This window comes from Alexandromys fortis, unplaced genomic scaffold (genome assembly GCF_014885135.2).
Source record: "Alexandromys fortis isolate MF-2015 unplaced genomic scaffold, M_Fortis_MF-2015_v1.1 scaffold_174, whole genome shotgun sequence".
Lineage (NCBI taxonomy): Eukaryota > Metazoa > Chordata > Mammalia > Rodentia > Cricetidae > Alexandromys > Alexandromys fortis.
This window is the reverse complement of record NW_026068063.1, coordinates 2787946-2809138: the sequence shown is the minus strand read 5'-3', so window position 1 is coordinate 2809138 and position 21193 is coordinate 2787946. Positions and strand designations below refer to the sequence as shown.

General features: G+C 41.3%; 1 protein-coding gene across 6 annotated transcripts in view; it reads right to left on the bottom strand.

The window, feature by feature from the left end:
• The window catches only part of Kansl1 (KAT8 regulatory NSL complex subunit 1), a 122130-nt gene extending 101516 nt beyond the window's left edge, over positions 1-20614 (bottom strand). For 3 of the 6 annotated variants that reach the window (XM_050120385.1, XM_050120382.1, XM_050120387.1), the window contains exon 1: positions 18807-19375. The gene's annotated coding sequence lies outside the window, so the exon portion shown is untranslated. Of the gene's footprint in view, positions 1-18806; positions 19377-20596 lie in introns of those variants that run through there. The other 3 variants (XM_050120388.1, XM_050120390.1, XM_050120384.1) reach the window with 2 other exon arrangements.
• Positions 20615-21193: the final 579 nt, after the last annotated feature.

The following is a 21193-nucleotide window of genomic DNA, read 5'->3' as shown; positions in this document are numbered from 1 at the left end:
GAAGATTATGAAATCCAAATTACAAGAATGGCAATACCAAACAAGGCAAAGCTTTCTTCGATGTATACTTAAATATTAGTGAAAGAAACTCATCACAACATGATATTGCTACTATCCCAACTCTTAAAAACTTGATAATCTAGCTAGCCAGTTCATGGTGGCCCACTCCTTTAATTTTAGTATTAGGGAAGCAGAAGCAGGCAGATCTCTTGAGTTCAAAGCTAGCCTGGTCTACATAGTTCCAGACCAGGTAGTACTACATAGTAAGATCTTGTTTCAAACAAACAAACAAAATATAGACATTTTAAACCTAACTTTTAGAATAGTCATAGTTGGACTGTCCAGTTGGCCAAATATTTTACTGGTGATTAATTAGGACTGAACAAGAAGAGTGGAAGCCACCTAGGAAGACTCTGAAAGAACTGGGAGAAAGCCATCCATCTTAAAATAAAAAACTAGGTCTCCTCCCCAACTGTTAAGTTATCTTACACCATTAAGATGCCACCAACACCAAAATAGGCAGAATGGATAGCTGGCATTGACTTTGGCCTTGATGACAGTTACATACTTGTAACAACTAATTCTGACATCTTGATGACTTCTGACTTCCGGCTATATAACAACAATATAATATTTGCTTATTTAAACCAGCTGGAGTTACATTTCTCACACCTTAAGTTAATAACATAAGGATTTATTTCTAAAATTCTAGAGTATGCGCTCCAGGAGAACCTGTTCAAAAAAAAAAAAAAAAAAGGTATAGTCTCCCTCCCCCCCCTCCTTTTTTTGTTTTGTTTTGTTTGTCAAAACAGAGTTTCTCTGTGTAGTCTTGGCTGTCCTGGAACTTGCTCTGTAGACCAGAATGGCCTCAAACTCAGAGATCCATCTGCCTCTGCGTTCTGAGTGCCTTCCTAGCTCAGATTGGTAGAGCATGGGACTCTTTTTTTTTCTTTTTCTTTTAAATTTATTAGATTTTTAAAAAACTACCAATCCAAGTTCCCACTCCCTCCTCTCCTCCCTTTCTTTCCACACACCCTCCCACCCCATCCCCATCTAATCCTCAGAGAGGATGAGGCACTTTGTTTTGTGGAAGGTCAAGGCCCTCCCAACTACATCTAGGCTGAACAAGGTATACATCCAAATTGGTGACACACATCACTGCCTGACTTCTAGTGGCTTAGTTTTGCCCTTCTGATCTTTAGGCAAGCTTTATTTATTAAAACATAAATAAAATATCACTACACCACCTGGTTAGCTTTCCTTTTATAAATCCCACCTAAAAATCAAGACAATTTTCCTATTCATACTAATACCACAACTCCAGAATTACATAAATATATCCTCTCACTTCTAATATGAATATTAATTAGAAGTAATCTAATATTCGTAAAGAAAAAATAAAGCTGGGTTTGGTGGTGGCACACACCTTTAATCCCAGCCCTCAGGAGGGCAAAGGTAGGTGGATCTCTATCAGTTCTAGGCCAGCCTGGTCTACAAAGTAGATTCCAGGTCAGTCAGGGCCATTACAAAGAGAAACCATATCTCAAACAAACAAACAACTTCTAAAGCAACTTCAGGATTTAACTATATTAGCAACTAAAACAGTAACATTCAAAACCCTAACTGTGAAAGCACTTCTAAATCTAGAAATAACCTGGGAATAATTCAAAAGATAGCATTAAATTCAACCCAAACCATCACAATAGCACATTGTAATCTCAGCCATTCAGGAGTCTAATGCAGGAAAATCCTGAATTTGATGCCAGCCTGGGCCAGGAAGGGTGACTCCACATTGGCAGAGAGCTTACCTAGCAGGCACAAAATCCCAGCCAACCCATCATTGCATACTCCAGACGTGATTGGCCAAACCTGTAATCCCAATACTTAGGTAGAGGAAGGCATTATCTTCTACTATACAGAATTAGTTCAAGGCCCGCAAGGGATACATGAAACCGTGTCTAAATAAGTCAATAAATAATTTTTCATAAGTTAGTTGCCAATTCTAAATATACAAAAAACAGCCTGGCGGTGGTAGCACACGCCTTTAATCCCAGCACTCAGGAGGCAGAGACAGGCAGATCTCTGTGAGTTCCAGACCAGCCTGGTCTACAGAGCTAGTTCCAGGACAGGTTCCAAAGACACAGAGAAACACTGTCTCGAAAAACCAAAAAAAAAAAAAAAAAAAAAAATCTGAAGCTACTGAAAAAAAAAGAAAAACTAACTAGGGGTGGTTAAAAAAAAAAAAAAAAAAAAAAAAAAAAACAAGAAAAAAACATNCCTGCCTCAAGGGAAAAAAAAGGGAGAAAATTTGTTTGGGTATTAATTTAAACAAATATTGTAAGAAAATCAGCAATACTTCTGCCAAGATAAACAAAATTATGTAACAAAACACAAAACTGTTATCTTTTCCAAAACAGAGAAGTTTTCTGTTTATTGGTAATCATTAAGAGATTTTGTTCTGGGGGCTGGAAAGATGGCTCAGAGGTTAAGAGCATTGCCTGCTCTTCCAAAGGTCTTGAGTTCAATTCCCAGCAACCACATGGTGGCTCACAACCATCTGTAATGGGGTCTGGTGCCCTCTTCTTGCCTGCAGGCATACACACAGACAGAATATTGTATACATAATAAATAAATATTTTTAAAAAAAAAGAGAGAGAGAGATTTTGTTCTTTGAGACAGGGTCTTCCCATGTAGGTCAGGCTAGCCTTGAGCTCATGAACAGCCCCTGCCTCTGACTCCGAAATGGTAGGTTCACAGGCTTGCATTACCATGCTTGGCAGAGAAGGTATTTATAAAAACAAGATTCTGGGAGCACTTGGATAGAGGATAGAATTCAGACTAATTCAGACCATTCCTAGAGAGACGCACACTGCAAAACCCACACAAAAAAGCCACATGTTCAGATGATGAAACCTGAAGACATCCAACAAATCATCAAGGGCACAAAATTATCAAAGAGATGTTCTGTTACTGAGAACATAGGAACATGACTAGAATTCAGGAAATGCTTAAGTCTCTATCTTACCTTTGTAATTCAGTCACTAAAAAAATCCTATTAATTTCCTCAATAGGTTTTTCATTTTTGAGTTAGACTAAAAAGATAAAAAATTCAGTATTATTTTCAACCATATTCCACATTAATTCCTACAATCACATTAAGACAAATTTAGCCGGGTGGTGGTGGCACACACCTTTAATCCCAACACTGGGGAGGCAGAGGCAGGCAAATCTCTGTGAGTTTGAGACCTGCCTGGTCTACAAGAGCTAATTCCAGGACAGGATCCAAAAGCTAGAGAGAAACCCTGTCTCGAAAACACCAAAAAAAAAAAAAAAAAAAAAAAAAAGACACAAATTTAACAAAATTATCCCAAATAAACTAATTTCAAGCAAAAACAAAAACCATATAATAACAAATTGAAACTATTTTCTATGTTAAAAGAAGAGCAAAGTCAGGCATGCTGGTGTTGTGTTTATAATCTCAGATACAAGAGGCCAAGGTAGAAGGATCTCAAGCATAGGCCAGCCTCATCCACACAGCCAGACCCTACCTTGAAAAAGGAAGAAGATGGGCTGGACACATGTCTGCAGAGGACCCAGGTATGATTCCAGCACCCACATAATGGCTCACAACCATCCAGAATCCAACACCCTCTTCTGACCTCTGCAAAGCAATAGGCATACATATACACATATGCAAGCAAAAGATAGTTCTAAAATAATTTTTAAAAAAATACTTTACTAGGCAATATACTACACACCTGTAATCCTAGTATTGGGGAGAACAAGACAAGACAGAAGGATCAAGAGTTCATGGATAGTCTGGGTTATATAGTGAGTGACTTTTGGATCTGCCTAGGGACAAAGAAAACTATGCTAAAAGAAAGAGGGGGAAAATACCTCGCAATTCCTAGAATATCTATGATAGTACTATCAAAACATGACCTTGTCCAGCTGAGCAGGACAGCACAGACCTTTAACTTAAGCACTTAGGAGCTCTAGAGCCAGTCTGATCTACATAGCAAGTTACAGAAATGCCAGGGACACAGAGTGTAAGACCCTGCTTCAAAAACAAAATAATTTTTTTAAAATTAAAACCTTGGGCTGGGCGGTGGTGGTAAACACCTTTAGTTCTGGCAATTGGGAGACAGAGGCAGGCAGATCTCTGAAAGTTCGAGGCCAACCTGATCTATAGAAAAAAAAAAACATTAAATCTATCCAATGTTATTTTTAAAATGGCAAAAGAAAAAAGATGAAAGCTATCAAAAAAAGATGAAAGCTATCAATTGACAAAGATCAATTAGTAAGATGTTAGTCGCTTCCAATTCTCTCTTCTGGCACCTTTTTCAGAAGACTGTCTAAATTATTATAAGAAGTCCAAAATGAAGTGTTACTTAAAAGCATAACCAAAATGAGGTAGCAATGCAAGTACCCCAATTAAAAGAAAAGTTAAGGGAGCCAAGTAGGCGACAGGGACCAAAAGTATTAGACTTGTCACCTCTACCCTAAGTGTCTCAAAATAAAAGGTTTACAAAGGGAAATTTTGTGACCTAATCAAATCATATTTAATTCTGCCTTTTCCATTCTCAAGTGTTTGCTGTTGCCCCAGGAGAGATTTCTAGGTTTCTTCCGTCTTTAACATACTTTTAAACATTAGTTATACCTTTAACTTTTTTTTATCTTCATTGAGTTATTAGGAAATTAGGCACATCTCAATTAAAGTCATTATCACTCTGATACCAAAATCAGACAAAAACCACATGATAAAATTATACAGATCAATGTCCTTTATGATATAGTCATAAAAATCCTTTAAAGCAAAAATGAATTCAGAAACATCCAAAAAAAGGATGACCTTTGCTAAGTGTGGTTTTTCTCCCAGTAATTCAAGGTTAGTTTAACAGCTGTTGCAATACACAATATTATTAGAGGACAAAAACCACATGATTAGAGCTGGAAAGATGGCTCAGCAGTCAAGAGTACTAGCACAGGGAGATTGATTACATTTCCAGTCAACACCCTCTTCTGGTTTCCTTAGGCACTGCGCACATGTAGATACATGACATACATACAGGCCAAACACCCACACAAATAAAAATCAATCTTTAAAAAAAAATCAATACCCATGTGACAATCTAAATATTTTTTTAAAAAATCACTTGGCAAATTATAATAAAAGATAGTTAAGAACCTGGTAGTGGTGGTGCACACCTTTAATCCCAGTACTTCAGAAACAGGCAGATCTCTGTGAGTTCAAGGCTAGCCTGGTCTATACAGGTAGTTCCAAAACAGTATCCGAAGCTACACGGAAAAAACCTGTCTCAAAAAGCAGAACAAAACAAAAATAGAATTTAACAAGCTAGAAATTGAAGGAAACTTCCTCAACTTGATTAAATGGTAACTATGAAGAATTCATAGTTGAGTTTGTTTGTTTGTTTGTTTGTTTGTTTTTTGGGACAGGGTTTCTCTGTGTTGCTTTGGAGCCTGTCCTAGAACTAGCTCTTGTAGACCACGCTGGCCTCAAACTCAGAGATCCGACTGCCTCTGCCTCCCTAGTGCTGGGATTAAAGGAGTGCGCCACCACTGCCTGGCTGATTTTTTTTTTTTTCTAAGATATGTAGCTTAGGCTGGCTTGAACTTGTAGCTAACCTCCCACTTCAGACTCTTGAGTGCCAGGAATATAATAGATCTACACTGCTATAAAACCAGACCTAGAGAGCGAGAGCAAGAGCGAGAGCGAGAGCGAGCGAGAGAGAGAGAGAGAGAGAGCGAGCGAGCGAGCGAGAGAGAGAGAGAGAGAGAGAGAGAGAGTGAGTGTGGTGTGTGTGTGTATGTACGTGGGTTTAATATACATACTTTGGGGGGAGGGAGGTTGCAGGGAGGACAGGGTCTCACTGTGTAGCCCTGGCTTGTCTGGAACTCACTATTTAGACTAGGCAAGCCTTGAATTTACAGATATCCACTGCCTCTGCTTACAAATACTGGAATTAAAGCTGAGCAAGACCAGATTCGAAATCTTGGTAGAAAAATTCTTTCCTCTAAGATCAAGAATAAAACAAATTTGTACACTATTAACTACTTCTAGTCAATATTGTACTAAAGGTTATCTAGCATATGCAAATAGTCAAGAAAAAAGTAAAAACATCTGATAAAAAAGAAAAAATAAGACCACTTTTATTTGCAGAGAATATAATCTTGTATATAAAAAAAATCCTAGGGCTAGAGAGATGGCTTAACAGTTAATAGCACTGATTGCTCTTACAGAGGACCTAGGTTCAATTCCCAGGACCCACATGGCAGCTCACAACTGTCTGTAACTTTAGTTCAAGGGGACCTGGCACCCTCATACAGACTTATATGCAGGTAAAACACCAATGCACATAAATTAAGTATTTAAAAAAAGAAAAGAAAATCCTATACAGAACTAACTGGGTGTGGCACATGCCTGTAATCCCCTAGCACTTAGAAGTGGAAGCAGGGGGCTGGAGAGATGGCTCAGTGGTTAAGAGCATTGCCTGCTCTTCCAAAGGTCCTAAGTTCAATTCCCAGCAACCACATGGTGGCTCACAACCATCTGTAATGAGGTCTGGTGCCCTCTTCTGGCCTGCAAGCATACACACAGAAAGAATACTGTATACATAATAAATAATAAACAAATGTTAAAAAAAAAAAAAGAAGTGGAAGCAGAAGGCTAACCATACTACTACATAGTAAATCTGAGTCCAGCCTGGGATGCATGACAGAGATCCTGTCTAAAGAAAAGAAACATCAGAAAACACAAGGAGGAAATCACAAACTATTGGCACTAATAAATCCAATAAGGCTATGTCATGTCAATATACAAATAATACGACCGGGTAACAACACTTACTATCCTGTGGAACTTGCTTAGTAGACCAGGCTGGCCTTGAATACAGAGATCTGCCTGCCTCTGCCTCTACCTCCCAAATACTGACATTAAAGGCATGCACCACCACTGCACGTATAGTAATTGTATTTCTACTGAGGAGGTGGCTCAGTGATTCACTATATAGCCCCAGCTGGCCTCAAACTCAGGTTGATCCTTCTGCCTCAATCTTCCAAGTGCTGGTATTTACAAGTATGTGCTACCTACAGAGCTCAAAAAAATACTATTAAAAAATAAAAGCCTCAGGCCAGCAAGTGGCCTAGGAGGTAAATAAAGTCCTGTTTCCAAGCCTTATGATGGCCTGAATTCAACCCTGAGGACCCACATAGTGAAAGAAGAGAAACTAACTCATACAAGTTGTCCTGTGATCTCCATACAATTTCCATGGTATGCTTCTGTGATCTCATACATACACAAGCACATATAATAAATAAATGTACAAAAAATTTTAACAGAAAAATAAAACCAGGGATAGGATGTTGTTTAGCTAGCACAGTGCTTTTGTGATACGCTTGAAGTACTGGAACCCATCCCCAGTACCACATACACCATCCTATAGTTCCAAAACTCATAAAGGAGAACAGGAGAATTACACGTGAGTTGAAGGCCTGCCTAGGCTCTATGAGCCCCATCTCAAAAATAAAGTAAGTAAATGAATACCAAGTGTGGTAGCATATGCCTGTAATCCCAGAATGTGAAAGCTAAAGCCAGGCCTTGTAGTTTACATAGCAAGACTCTGTCTCAAAATAAGATAAAGGAAATGAAAAGGTAGGTCTGGGTGATTATTATAAATCCAGGAGAGGAAATCAAGCTGTCAAAGACCCAGAAAAGGCCAAAGGAATGAAGAGGCTAAGGCAAGTTTTCCTGAATATTAAATTTAAAACCATGCATCTTCAACTGAGAAAATATGAAAGCCAAGGGACAATGTGATTTATTAAAAGACAGAAAAATCCAGTGCTGGAGATATGGCTCAGTGGTTAAGAGCACTGATTGCTCCTAAGAGGACACGGGTTCAATTCCCAATACCTACACTGGCATCTCATTTACTGGCTGTAACTCTAGTCCCAGGGGATCCAATGCCCTCTCCTGTACTGTATAGGCATAGCACACAGACATATATGCCGGCAAAACACCTTTACATAAAAAATTAAAATTAGGAGGGCAGTGGCGGCTCACACCTTTAATCACAGCACTTGGGACATAAAAGCAGGCGGATCTCTGAGTTTGAGACCAGTCTGGTCTACAGAGTGAGTTCCAGAAGAGTCAGGAAACTCTAAGAAACCCTGTCTTAAAAAAACAAAAAACAATGGGAGATGGCTCAGTGGTTAAGAACACTGCCTGCTTGTCTAAAGGTCCTGAGTTCAATTCCCAGCAACCATGTGGTGGCTTACAACCATCTGTAATAAGATCTGGTGCCTTCTTCTTGGAGTGCAGGCATGCATGTAGGCAAAATACTGTATACACAATAAATAAATAAATCTTTTTTAAAAAAAAAACAAAACAAAGCAAACAATGGAGGGAAAAATCTATGGGTTATCAACAGAAGGTATGCGAAGTTAAAAACATATTTCAGGAACTACTTACAAATATGGATAAATTCACCCTAGACTCCTACAGGATAGAAATCAAATTCAAGAAGCCCTAAGGTTCTTTTTTAGGCCAATGTAACAAAACCTCACCCCAACATTCCTTAGTGCCAATCCAGTCAGAGACAGTTGAGAACCTCAATGAAGCTTCTAGTTACTACATGACAAAGGGTTATCAGCAAATGGTTCTGCTTTTCCAAAAGCAAATAAAGTTGTTGGCAAAGTTCCTCCCATTCTCTTTATTTTTATAAGTGTAACAAATACATAGCCTTCTATTTCGTACTTACAATCTTTTATATAGCCTTGCATCCTGACATTCTTAAGATTTAAAAAAAAAAAATCCTCCAAAAGGCAGACGTGGAGGTCAACACCAGGAATCCTAAGCACTCTGGGGGTACAAAAGCAGAACCATCAAGCCCCGCCTAGTTTAAACAGTGCTGTAGGCAGTACAGGCCGGCCGGCAGAGTGAGAAGCTGTTTCAAGAAACAAAATCAAAACAATCTTCAGGAGCTGGAGAGCTGGTTCAGCAGCTCAGAGCACTTGTTCTCTTCCAGGGGACCCAGCACTTACATGGTAGCCCACAACCAACTACAACTCCAATTTCTGGAGCTCCAACACCCTCTGCTGACCTCTGAGATCAATAGGCACTTAGTATGGTGGTGCATATACATACATGCAGGCAAAATATCCATACTCTTCAAGTAAAATAAACACAACTAAAACCTTTTTTTCTTAATCTTCAAAAAATTTTATTTCAGCTAGACATGTTGGTTCCTGCCTTCAATCTCAGTACTTAGGCAGTTAGAGACAGACAGATCTCTGTGAGTTCCAAAAGAGGCAGGACTACACATTGAGACTTTTGTCTCAAATTAATTAATTATTAAGTTTCAGCAGCACATGGTGGGGCAAGCCTTTAATCAAAAGCAGACTCTGTGAGTTCAAGGGCAACATGGTCAATACAGAGTCCCAGGCCCACTACCACCAGACAGTGACACCCTGTCCCAAAAAGAAACTGGAGGGGAATGGCTCATCAGTTAACAGTGCTTGCTCCTCTTTGAAAAGACCTGAGTTCAGTTCCAAGCAACTGGCTCACAACTGCCTATACCGCCAACTCCAGAGGATCCAATGCCCTATTCTGGCTTCCTTGGGCACTGCACACACATGACACATATAAATAACAATAAATCTTTAAAAGTAAATAGAGGCTGAAGAAATGCTTCAGCGGTTGGAAACACTGGTTGCTCTTCCAGAAGACCTGGGTTTAATTCCCAGTCAGCTCACCACTGTCTGTAATTGCAACTCCAGGGGTTCCAACACCTCCACAGACACATACAGGCAAAAATACCAATGCACATAAAATAAAAAGTAAATTTTTTAAAATGTAAATAAATATCCCTTTACAAGTCACAGCACTAAAGGTCTACCACAGTACAGCGGTTCTGTAGTCTGAATTTTTATCTTGCCCTTTAATCCCAACACTCAGGAGGCAGAGACAGGAGGATCTCCGTGAGTTCAAAGACAGCATGGTCTACAGAGTGAGTTCCAGAACAGTCAAGGCTACACAGAGAAACCCGGTCTCGAGAAGCAAAAAAAAAAAAGAAAGAAAGAAATTTACCCTTAAGCATAATTTATCTTTATATTCCCATTCATCGTGTTGCTCCATTTAGATGTAGCCTCAATTTTCTTTAATATAAATATATAAATATAAATAATGCTACAATTAATATTTTATTTATAAATTTTTATAAATATCCTTTTCCCCTTTGGATAAATTCATAGAGCTGGAACCCCCAACTGAAGGACATTTTTAAGTTTATTGATATGTGCTACCCAGTATCTTGAAGAAAAATCTGGTCCAGTGCACATTCAGTGTTTAGAGAATTTTTAGCATCTCTGGCGGTTTAATTTGCCAATTTAATAGGTGAAAATCATTCACTTTGTATACCTTTAATTAGTTATCAGAATAAAAATGTTTTTCATATGCTTTTTGGTGATTTGTTTCTTTTTGTGAACTTTCATCATTTTTACTTTCTCTTGACAAACTTGAAAATCAGTTGAGATAATCACATAAATTAACTTTGGCTCCCCCTGCTGGTCATATATAACTATGATCAAGAAGGAGATAAATACAACTATTGTTACAAACACCACATACACAGTGTTCTTTGTCTCTTAAACTTATACTGAACATTTTCTAGAAAAGGTGAAGGCAAAATCACTCAATGTTTAAGAACAAATGTTAACAGTTCCCTACCAAATATACTGCCTGACTGGTACATTATAGGTCTACATTATTAATTTTGCTATACTTTAATCATGTGAAAACATTCTGGTTACTTTTTGACACTGGAGTGTCATCAAAAGCAAGCAGAAGCAAAGGGCTTGAGATACAGCTCAATGATAAAGTGTATGCCAGCACAAGTCATAGATCGAATCCTCAGTACTGGGAAGAAAAATAAAAAGAAGAGTGGAGGGGAGCTGATAGTATAGTCTGGCAGTATAGTGCTTCCCTAATACACATTAGGTCATAGGTTTGGTCCCCGGCATCACAGAATGTAACTCTAACTACTGCCAGCCCTCATCCCAAAGCTGCTTACACTTACCAACCTGGACTCTACTGGCAAAGAGTTACGCCAAGACTGGCAAGCAGATACAGCTGGTTCAGCTTTTCCATTTCTATTGTCCTAAAGATGTATATCTCACTGTTCTTGGAAGACCCAAGTGGGAGGATCACTGTAAGTATGAACTACATAGTGAATTTCAAGCCAGACTGGGCTACAGAGTAAGATGGTCTCAAAAACAATAAAGAGGTATGTCCCAATGTCCTTAAACAATCTACTCCAAACATATTTATTTACTAAGTGCAAGCAAAGAAAATAAAAAACACTCAGGAAGTAGAGGCAGGTGGATCTCTTAAATTTGAGGTGCAGCCTGGTCTAAAAAGTGAGTTCCAGGACAGCCAGGGCTGTTACATAGAGAAACCCTGTCTCGGAAAAAAAAGGAAAATAAGAAGAGCCAGCCTTCACTCCAGGAGAACTTGGGAACTACACAAAGTGAAAGAGAAGTAAACTAGTGGCCACTCAGCATTAGATGTCCTAGGTGTGGAGACCCACAGCAAGCAACACAAGCGCTGCACACTGAAAGACCAGGGTTCACAAGATACATTCAGTGACATCTTGTGCTATTGTTAATGCTACTGTGATAACTGTTATTAAAGAAGTAGGAGGAGAGCTAGGCGGTGGTGGCGCACACCTTTAATCCCAGCACTTGGGAGGCAGAGGCAGGCGGATCTCTGTGAGTTCGAGCCCAGCCTGGTCTACAAGAGCTAGTTCCAGGACAGGCTCCAAAACCAGAGAAACCCTGTCTCGAAAAAGAAAAAAAAAAAAAAAAACTGCCAACACATCTATACCTCTGAGTGTGAGATGATGTAGCCAGGCTATCAAGAACATTTGGCTAAAGCAACTGAATTGTACCTCAAAAGCTGAAGAGCCAAAATAGAAAAAGAATATGATCATTTAATAAGATCTACATTTACCAGGTCACTTCTGATAGAAGCTTAGAAGATAGGTGGCAATCAAAGAGAATAAATGAGGTGACTGAAACGTTATGCAGGCAAAAAAAAAAAAAAGTCTGAACACAGAAAGCAGAAGTGAAAATGAGCAGGAAAACATTTATAAAGAAGGCGATAGGCCAGAAAGATGGCTCAGCAGGTAAAGGGAACTGCTGCCAACCTCGACAGCCTGAGTTTAACCATGGTGACCCACACAATGGGAGTAAAAAGTGGATCTGATCCCTGAAAGTTGTCTTCTGATCTCCCAATGTGCACTGTAGCGGGTGTGCACATACACACGTATACAATAAATAGTAACTAACAACTTGAAAATGAATAATTCAAAAATAAGCCTCAGTTTAAAAAAATAAACCTCAAGTGATTGAGGTGGCACAAGAAAGACAGTGGAGGACATTGAAACCCACCTTGAGTGATGGGTTGGATAACAGTACTGTCCGTAATCAGGATACAAAGATAAAAAGAAGTTGGACTTGCAAAAGTAATGAGAACATTTAAGAGTCCACTTTGTTCTGTCATAATCATATCTAATACACTGATTTTAAAAACTTAAAATATAAAGAGATAGCTACAGGAAGATATCAAGGAAGTAACTGTGATTGAAGATTAGAAGACTAGGCAGAGCCAGAAAACACACACCTGCAAATCATCAGCATACAGAGTCATTTAGGGCTCACTACAGACTCCCCCAGAGCTCCCACACAAGATGAGGAAACAGGGTCAAGGAAAGCCAGATGATTCTTAGGAGCAAAAAAGGGAAAAAGTCTACAAAAAAACTGCAAAAGACTCACAAGAAGTGGCACTAATGACAGGATCACCCACTTTATTTATTGTACTGTGTAACAGACGTTCTTTGTTAGTTTTTGATTTTTAAGACAAGGTCTAATATGTAGCCCTGGTTGGCCTGAAACTCACTATGCAGACCAGGCTGGCCTTGAATTCACAAAGATCTGCCTGTCTCTGCTCCTGCGAACTGGCATTAAAGGCTTGTGCCACCACGCCTGGCATGAGTTTTTTAGGGCTTGACCTTGCAGCCCTCTCCTTAAAAAAAAATCATCAATCAACTCAAAATCACTGGCCAGGAATGGTGACATAAGCTAGTAATCCCAAAGGGGTTCAGGCAAAAGAATCACCAGTTCAAGGCCTGCCTGATCTACCTAGTGAGTGCCAAGCAGCCAAGATTATGTACCAAGAATCTGTCTTGGGGGGAAGGGGAGAGCCTCTGGACTAGCATGCAGCTCAGCTGGAAAAATGCTGCCTAGCATGCTGAAGCCCTGGATTTGGGATCACTAGCGCTACATTTAAAAAAAAGGGGGGGGGCAACCTAGAGAGATGGCTCAGTGGTTAAGAGCACCCCCTGCTATTCTTACAGAGGACCTGAGTTCTATTTGCAGCACCCATAAGGCAGTTAACAACCATCTGTAGTTCCAATTCCCTTTGATCCCCTTTTTTTTTTTTTTTTTTTTTTTTTTTGGTTTTTCGAGACAGGGTTTCTCTATGGTTTTGGAGCCTGTCCTGGAACTAGCTCCTGTAGACCAGGCTGGTCTCGAAGAACTCACAGAGATCCGCCTGCCTCGGCCTCCTGAGTGCTGGGATTAAAGGCGTGCGCCACCACCGCCCCGCTGATCCCTTCTTGAGAATGCCTTAGACACCAGGCAAACATGTGGTACACATATATAGATGCAGGCAAAACAATCATACATAAAATTAAAAACAAACAAAAACACCAGGCATGGTATGGCTGCTTATGCCTATAATCCCAGCATTTAGGAGGTGAAGTTCAAGATCATACTCAGCTCCATCATGAGTTCAAGACCAGCTTGACCTACATGCTACCCTGTTTTTTTTGGGGGGGGGGGGGGCGGTAATTCTTGGAGACTGGAGAAATAGAACAGCAGTTAAGATCAAAGACCCACATATGATACCCAACACCCATCCAGGTTGAGTGATGCATATCCATCACCTATATAACTCCAGCTCTAGGAGATCTGACATCCCCTTCTGGCCTTCCTGGGTACCCACACACAAGCAGCACACATAGACACATACATAAATTAAAATTTAAAAGAATTTCTTTTTAAACTAAGATTCTGACAGGCATGCTGGGTGGTGGTGGCGCACACCTTTAATCCCAGCACTGGGAGGCAGAGGCAGGCAGATCTCTGTGAGTTCGAGGCCAGGCTGGTCTACAGAGGAAGTTCCAGGACAGGCTCGACTCTACAGAGAAACCCTGTCTAAAAAAAAAAAAAAAAAAAAAAAAAAAAAGATCCTGACAGTATACTCCTTTAATCCTAGCACTTGGAAGGCTGAGGCAGGTGAATCTCTATGAGTCCCAGGACGGCCAGAGTTATACAGTGAGACCCTGGCTCAAAAAAAGAAAGAAGAAAAAGAAAACCAACTAAAAATAAAATAAAATTAACATCCCAAACAACATACACTAAATTATTGGACCATTTTCAGGTTATCACTTCAGTCACTATTCAAACCCAGCCTTCCTTGCATCCAGACACAAGGGGGGACAGAAGGAACCATGTGTTTTACTTATTTTTAAGTGTTGTTTTCAAATATTTGGCTTTGACTCAAACAACAAAAGGCATAAAAAGCCAAATATAGTGGATCATGTCTTTAATCCCAGCACTCAAGTGGCAGATGCAAGCAGATCTCTCTCAAACAAGGCCAACATAGTCATCGAGTGTTTCACGCCAGGCAAAGCGACAGTGAGAACTTGTCTCAAAAAAAAAAAGTTAAAAAGGCAATAAGAGGGTTCAGCAGGGAAAGACTCTTGCCATTCAATTCACAGAAAACATATAAAGGTACAAGGACAGAGCAAACTCAATAAAGTTGTTCTCTAACCTCCACATATACCCTGTAGCAGCATAACAGACATAATTATAACAAAATTCTTTGTGTGAAAAGAAATAATATTTTAAGCTTGTTTTGAACCTCCCCTGTGTTCCCCCGCCCCTAAAAAGGCCAGAAACAACAGTAAGTACTACAGCGCAAGCATTAGGAGGTGGAGATGAGAAGATCCCAAGCTCACTGGCCAAGTAACAAAGCCTATATGGTAAGCTCCAGGTTCAGTGAGATCCTGTCTTAAAAAATATGGTGGACAGTGATTGAGGAGGACACTCAACATTGACCTCTGGCCTCCATATGTATATATATGTATACCTACCTATATATACAGATGCACCACACACACACACACACACACACACACACACAAGAAGCTAGGTGGTGATACACAACTTTAATCCCAGCACTTGGGAAGCAGAGGCAGGTGGATCTCTGATTTTGAGGTCAGCCTGATCTACACAATGAGTTCTAGGACAGTCAGAGGTATAGAAACCCCGTCTCAAAAAAACAAACAAATAAATATATAAATACAAAGAAACAGGCTGGTGAGACACCTCAAAAGGTAAAGACACTTACAAGCCAAGTCTGTCAACCTGAGTTTGATCCTCAGAACCCATACAGCAGAAGGAAAACTGTCTCCTCCATGTAAGCTATGTGTACACACAGACACTCAGAAATAAGAAACATTAAAAAATAAAAATTTAGGTGAGGTGTAACCATACACACCTTTAATCGCAGCACTCAGGAGGCAGAGACAGGCATGGATCTCTGTGAGTTCAATGTCAGCCTGGTCTACAAGAGCTAGTTCCGGGACAGGCCCCAAAGCTACAGAGAAACCCTGTCTCAAAAAATTGTTAAGGGGCCGGAGGGATGGCTCAGAGGTTAAGAGCACTGACTGCTATTCCGGAGGTCCTGAGTTCGATTCCCAGCAACCACATGGTGGCTCACAACCATCTGTGATGAGATCTGGTGCCCTCTTCTGGCCTGAGGGCATACATGGAGGCTGAACACTGTGTACATAATAAATAAATAAATCTTTAAAAAAAATTGTTAAGAAGCAGAAACAACAACAATAATAATAATAAAACGTGACTTGACTCACCACTGGTGGTAGCAGCATACGCCTTTAATCCCAGCACTTGGGAGGCAGAGAAAAGGTGGATCTCTGTGAGTTACAGGACAGCCTGGTCTACAGAGTGAGTTCCAGGATGGCCAGAGACACACAGAGAAACCATGCTTCAAAAAACAAAGAGCTAAAGAGATTGTTCAGTGGTTAAGACCACTGGCTGCTCTTCCAGAGGATCCACATGACAGCTCACAACTCTAACTCCAGTTCCAGAAGATCTGACACCCTCACATAGACATACTTACAGGCAAAATACCAATATACATAAAATACTAATAAATAAATAAATAAAAATGTAACTCCTATCTGAAAATACAGAAAAAAAGCACAATTTCTGTCAAATTAAATATATTTTGANTCTCCCTTCAGAAAAGAGCGGGGCTCTCAGGAATATCAACCAAACATGGCATAACAAGATTCAAACCCCTTATATCAAGGCTGGACAAGGCAACCCAGTAGGAGGAAACAGGTCCCAAAAGCAGACAAAAGAATCAGAGACACCCCTATCCCTACTGTTTTGTTGTTGCTGTTGTTTTGGTTTTTTCGAGACAAGGTTTCTCTGTAGCTTTAGTGCCTGTCCTGGAACTAGCTCTTGTAGACCAGGCTGGCCTCGAACTCACAGAGATCCGCCTGCCTCTGCCTCCCGAGTACTGAGATTAAAGGTATACGCCACCACTGCCTGGCCATACAGCAAGGTTCTATCTCAAAACAACAAAGTTTAGACTTAGCACGTTTTACGATGATCAAACGATTGGTAGGGAACATAAAAAAAAACAAGACAGCTACGTAACTACATTTTTCCAAGTAGTTAATAGATAATAATTCATACACACTAAAGGACACTGACTTTTGGTCTGTATTTTTGTCATGCCAAAGGACTCTGATCTAACAGTAGAAGTTATAGTATTATAATACCCCAAATTTACCAATAATAGAGGTAAAACATTAAACACTACACACATTTTTAAAAAGTAGGCCTCAGTATATTTAATATCTTAATGCCAAAGAAATAGCAACATGAAATCTAATATACTAATCATAGAAGTCAGCAAGTCCTAGCACAAAACAATTGTTAAGAAGCGGAAACACAGGGGCTGGAGAGATGGCTCAGCAGTTAAGAGCACTTCCAAAGAACCTGGGTTCAATTCCCAGTACCCACATGGCAGTTCACCATTGTCTGTAACTCTGGCCCCAGGAGTTCTGAGACTTCACACAGATACACATGCAAGCAAAACAACAATGCACATAAATGGGGCTGGAGAGATGGCTCAGTGGTTAAGAGCATTGCCTGCTCTTCCAAAGGTCCTGAGTTCAATTCCTGGCAACCACATGGTGGCTCACAACCATCTGTAATGAGCCACCATTATTGTAATGTAAGAAGGTGCCCTCTTCTGGCCTGCAGACACACACACAGACAGAATATTAAATAAATAAATTTTTTAAAAAATGCACATAAATAAAAATAAATGTATTTTTTTAAAAAAGAAGTGGAAACACAATTACACAAGGTCTTCCAGTTCCTAGGCACTCAAATTATAGGTTGCTTCCCCATTCAACCCCTCGAACTGTAGCATGAGGAAAAGGCTGGAAAGAATGTGTCGCCTTGTACCCTTATCCATTCTCCAATAATATTCAACTCATTATCCAACAACAGCAGCCAGAACATACATGAGGATAAGATTCAGTCTACATTATCTAAAGATTTCCCCAAAGTCCAAATATTTAGGTTGCACAGACTGCATTATTTTGATTTCCCCGGTACACTATTCAGGCATTAGCTAAGCAGATCACCACGAAACAATCTTAACTCTATTGTTATCTGACTCTCAAGGAAGGCCAGGCTGACAAAGGACTTCTAGCACTACTCATCAGTTCTTGGTCCTTCCTCTCACTTCCTCACTCTCACGCCTTAAGTTTTGTCCTCTTTTAGTCCTAACCAAGAGTTCTTTTGCCATCTCTAAACAGATCAGAAAGAGCCATAAGAGACACAAAACAATCATAGAAAGTTTTTTTTTTAATCAAATGGTCACCGTCCACATGGCCCAAGTAAGAAAGGTCTGCCCTGTGAGAGAAAAGACACAATGGCTACCTGTTGAAAAACATTAGTGTAAGGGTTCACGCACTGGCCTAAGAAGCAGCACAGCAGTCAAAGAGCTGTACACATAAACCTTAACATACTATATGAAACTTCATAGTAAACAAATGGTTAATGACACATCTTTTGTAACACATGAATCAGCTACTGATTTGCAAAAGTGGGACACACCCAAGTTCATATGACTCCAAAGTACCTGTTTGAAAATGGACCTCGAAGTCTGAATTGACAACCCATCTACCAGGTTTAGAACAGAATTTTACAAATATGTAAGCTGTAATAATTTAAAGTTTAAAAAATGGACTCATCATTACTATAAAAGTTAATTTGAGAACTTCATTAATATTTTAACATCAATAACCAAGAACAGCAATAACACAAATTCTAAGATGCTAATTGTTCTGAGGATGAGTACAATGCAAGGTAATTGAAGAACAGCAAATTCAAGAACACTATAGATAGATCTGGTCAGAGGCCAACACCTATAATCCTATCTTTTGGAATGTTGAGGTAGGACGTTCATGAAGTTAAGGCCAAGCTCAGCAACATAAAAAGTTCCAGACCAGCCCAGGCTACAATGCGACCCTGTCTCAAAACACAAATAAATGAACAAATATTCTTGCTTCTAAAATACACATATGAAGTAATAAGGAAAAGCCAATCCATCTTACCTTAAGAGGCATCCAGATAGCATTCATAGTGTCAGGAATAGTTTAGACGAGACTCAGAAAGAAGCAGGAAGAGACTAAGGAATTCCCTCAGTTACCACGGATAAGGAAGTGGGAAGATCTGAAAAGGAGGAGTTTTCATTTAGATGGAAGAATCTAGAATATGTAAATAGCTTATTCTATCTGGGAAGGATATTAAGTGCCAACAGCCTACCCATCCTAAAACGTGTACAAGTGCTAGGTGTGGTGCACACCTTTAATCCCAGCACAGAGGAGGCTGAGGCAGGCTGTTGTCTAGGAGTTCAACACCGGCCTCGTAGACACAGTGAGTGTGTGTGGGGGGGTACTGTCAGGTAAGGCTAGAGATGGTATCAAACAAAGAAAAAGGTAAAATATACAATTCACTTTGGGAAGTGCATATGTGTATCTCTAGATATGTGTAGAAATATTTTACACCAAAGGACATAAATTTTAAATAATCAGAAACTACTTATCAAAGATTCAGAAAACCAAAATCCCAGAGGAAAAGTTATTCTCCCAGAGAATTTCATAAGCACTTCTGAAAATTATTTATTAACTAACCACCTGAAAAAGTCTACAACTACTTTTAATAAACCTAAAACCTTTCTGACAATTCCTATGTCCTAACTTTTCTTAAAATTGTTTCAGGGTTGATTCTAAATAATAATAATAATAACTATTCTTCACTTTAGTACTACAAGCAAAAAGAGGGGGGGAGGGGAGAAAAGACCCCTTCTTGCCCAGAGATCTTTAAAAGCAGACCAGAGGAAATGATTTTGAAGATGGGGGGGTGTTAGGTTTGCAGGGACTCAGAAGGATGGACTAAATGGCCCTTGTAGGAGCCTTAAATCCTAAGCCTGAATGAAAATTCCAGCTTAACCAGTTACTGCTTCACTTAAAATGGAGACTTGCCCGAGTAGGAACACAAAATAACACACTCACCTCTTTAAAAAGAATTTCTTAAAATCAGAGTCAAAGCCCCCCGTTTTTTAAAATAAATAAATAAATAAAGCTCTGGAGTGGGTTTGCTCCCTCTCCGCGTTTTGTCACTTCGGTTAGGGAGACTTGGCATCACTTTGCTAACCGCTCATCGGATTTGGGGGGTGGGGACCAGAGGAGTTTGACTCTTGACCCGACTCTTAGGCAAGCCTGAGCGCCCCCCGCCCCCACCCCGTGACGCGACGCGACCCCCGGGCGGCGAGTCCGCGCCCCTCCCCCGCCTCGGACCCGTGTCCCGGAGCTTCCCCCACCCCTCGCGGCCCGCGACTCCTCCGGCCCGGTCCCCATTGTTAGGAGGGGGCCGCCGGGGCTCGGGGCCCGGAGCCCGTGGTCGTTGCCCGACTTGCCTCAGGAGGGGGCGGCCCGAGGGATGCCGCTTCCCGTCCTGCCCGCCGCGGTCCGTCCCACCTCGCTCGGCCTGGCGCCCCGGGGCTCCGCTCGGCGACCCCCCCCCCTCCGCCACAGGCCCGCTGACCGCCAGTCTCCGGGTCCGCCGCGGCCCACGGCCCGAGGCCCAGGCTTTGCGGGTGGGCGCCGGCCGGGGGTCTCCGCGCCCCACACATGCGTCCCCGCGTCCTCAGCCCGGCCGCCTTCAGGGCCCTCGGCGGCGCCCGCGCCCGCGACCCCTTGGCCTCCCTCCGCCCCGCGGCGGCGTCTCCCGCGGCGTCCCCGGGACGGGACGCCCCACTCTGCGCCACCATCACCCCGACCCGCCGCGCCCCCACCCCCCGGGGCAGCAGTGCCAACGGCAGCTCCCCCGGCCCCGGACCTACCTGCACGGCTCAACCAAGCCTAGAGTGGGGGGGCGGGCAAGCTTCCGCCCTCCTCTGTCTCTCATTGGCCCGTCTAGGGCAATTCGCGTGCGCCATTGGCTAAAAGTGGACGTCCGTCAGAGCTGTGGGGCGGGACGATTGGGTGGGGGGGGAGAGATGCTGGTGCCTCGGCGTCTCTGTCTCTGTATCTCTCTATCTCTGTCTCGGCCTTAGGAAAAGAGAGGCTTGAGCTGGACGGAGCTGGAAGAGGGCCTAGTGAGAGAAATAAGACTAGGAATCCCCACAGAGCTTCAGAGCAATCCATCACTCAACCCTAGCCTCAGTCCCTCAGGTCCTCTTCTCTGTCACCCCCAACCCCTTGCCCCTCACCCTTCCAGGTTCTTCATCCAGGAAGCAATGTGATGAAAACCGGCCCAGAAGGCCATAGGGAGAAAGATGTTGTATATGTACATTAAATACACACATATAAATGTTTATTTATAAAGTCAAGCAGATTTGAGGTCATGAGGGCCTGGAAAGGCCACACATCTCACAGACAAGGAAGGAATTGAGAGAGCTGATAGACAAAAATCACTCTCAAAGGTAGTGACAGTGGTT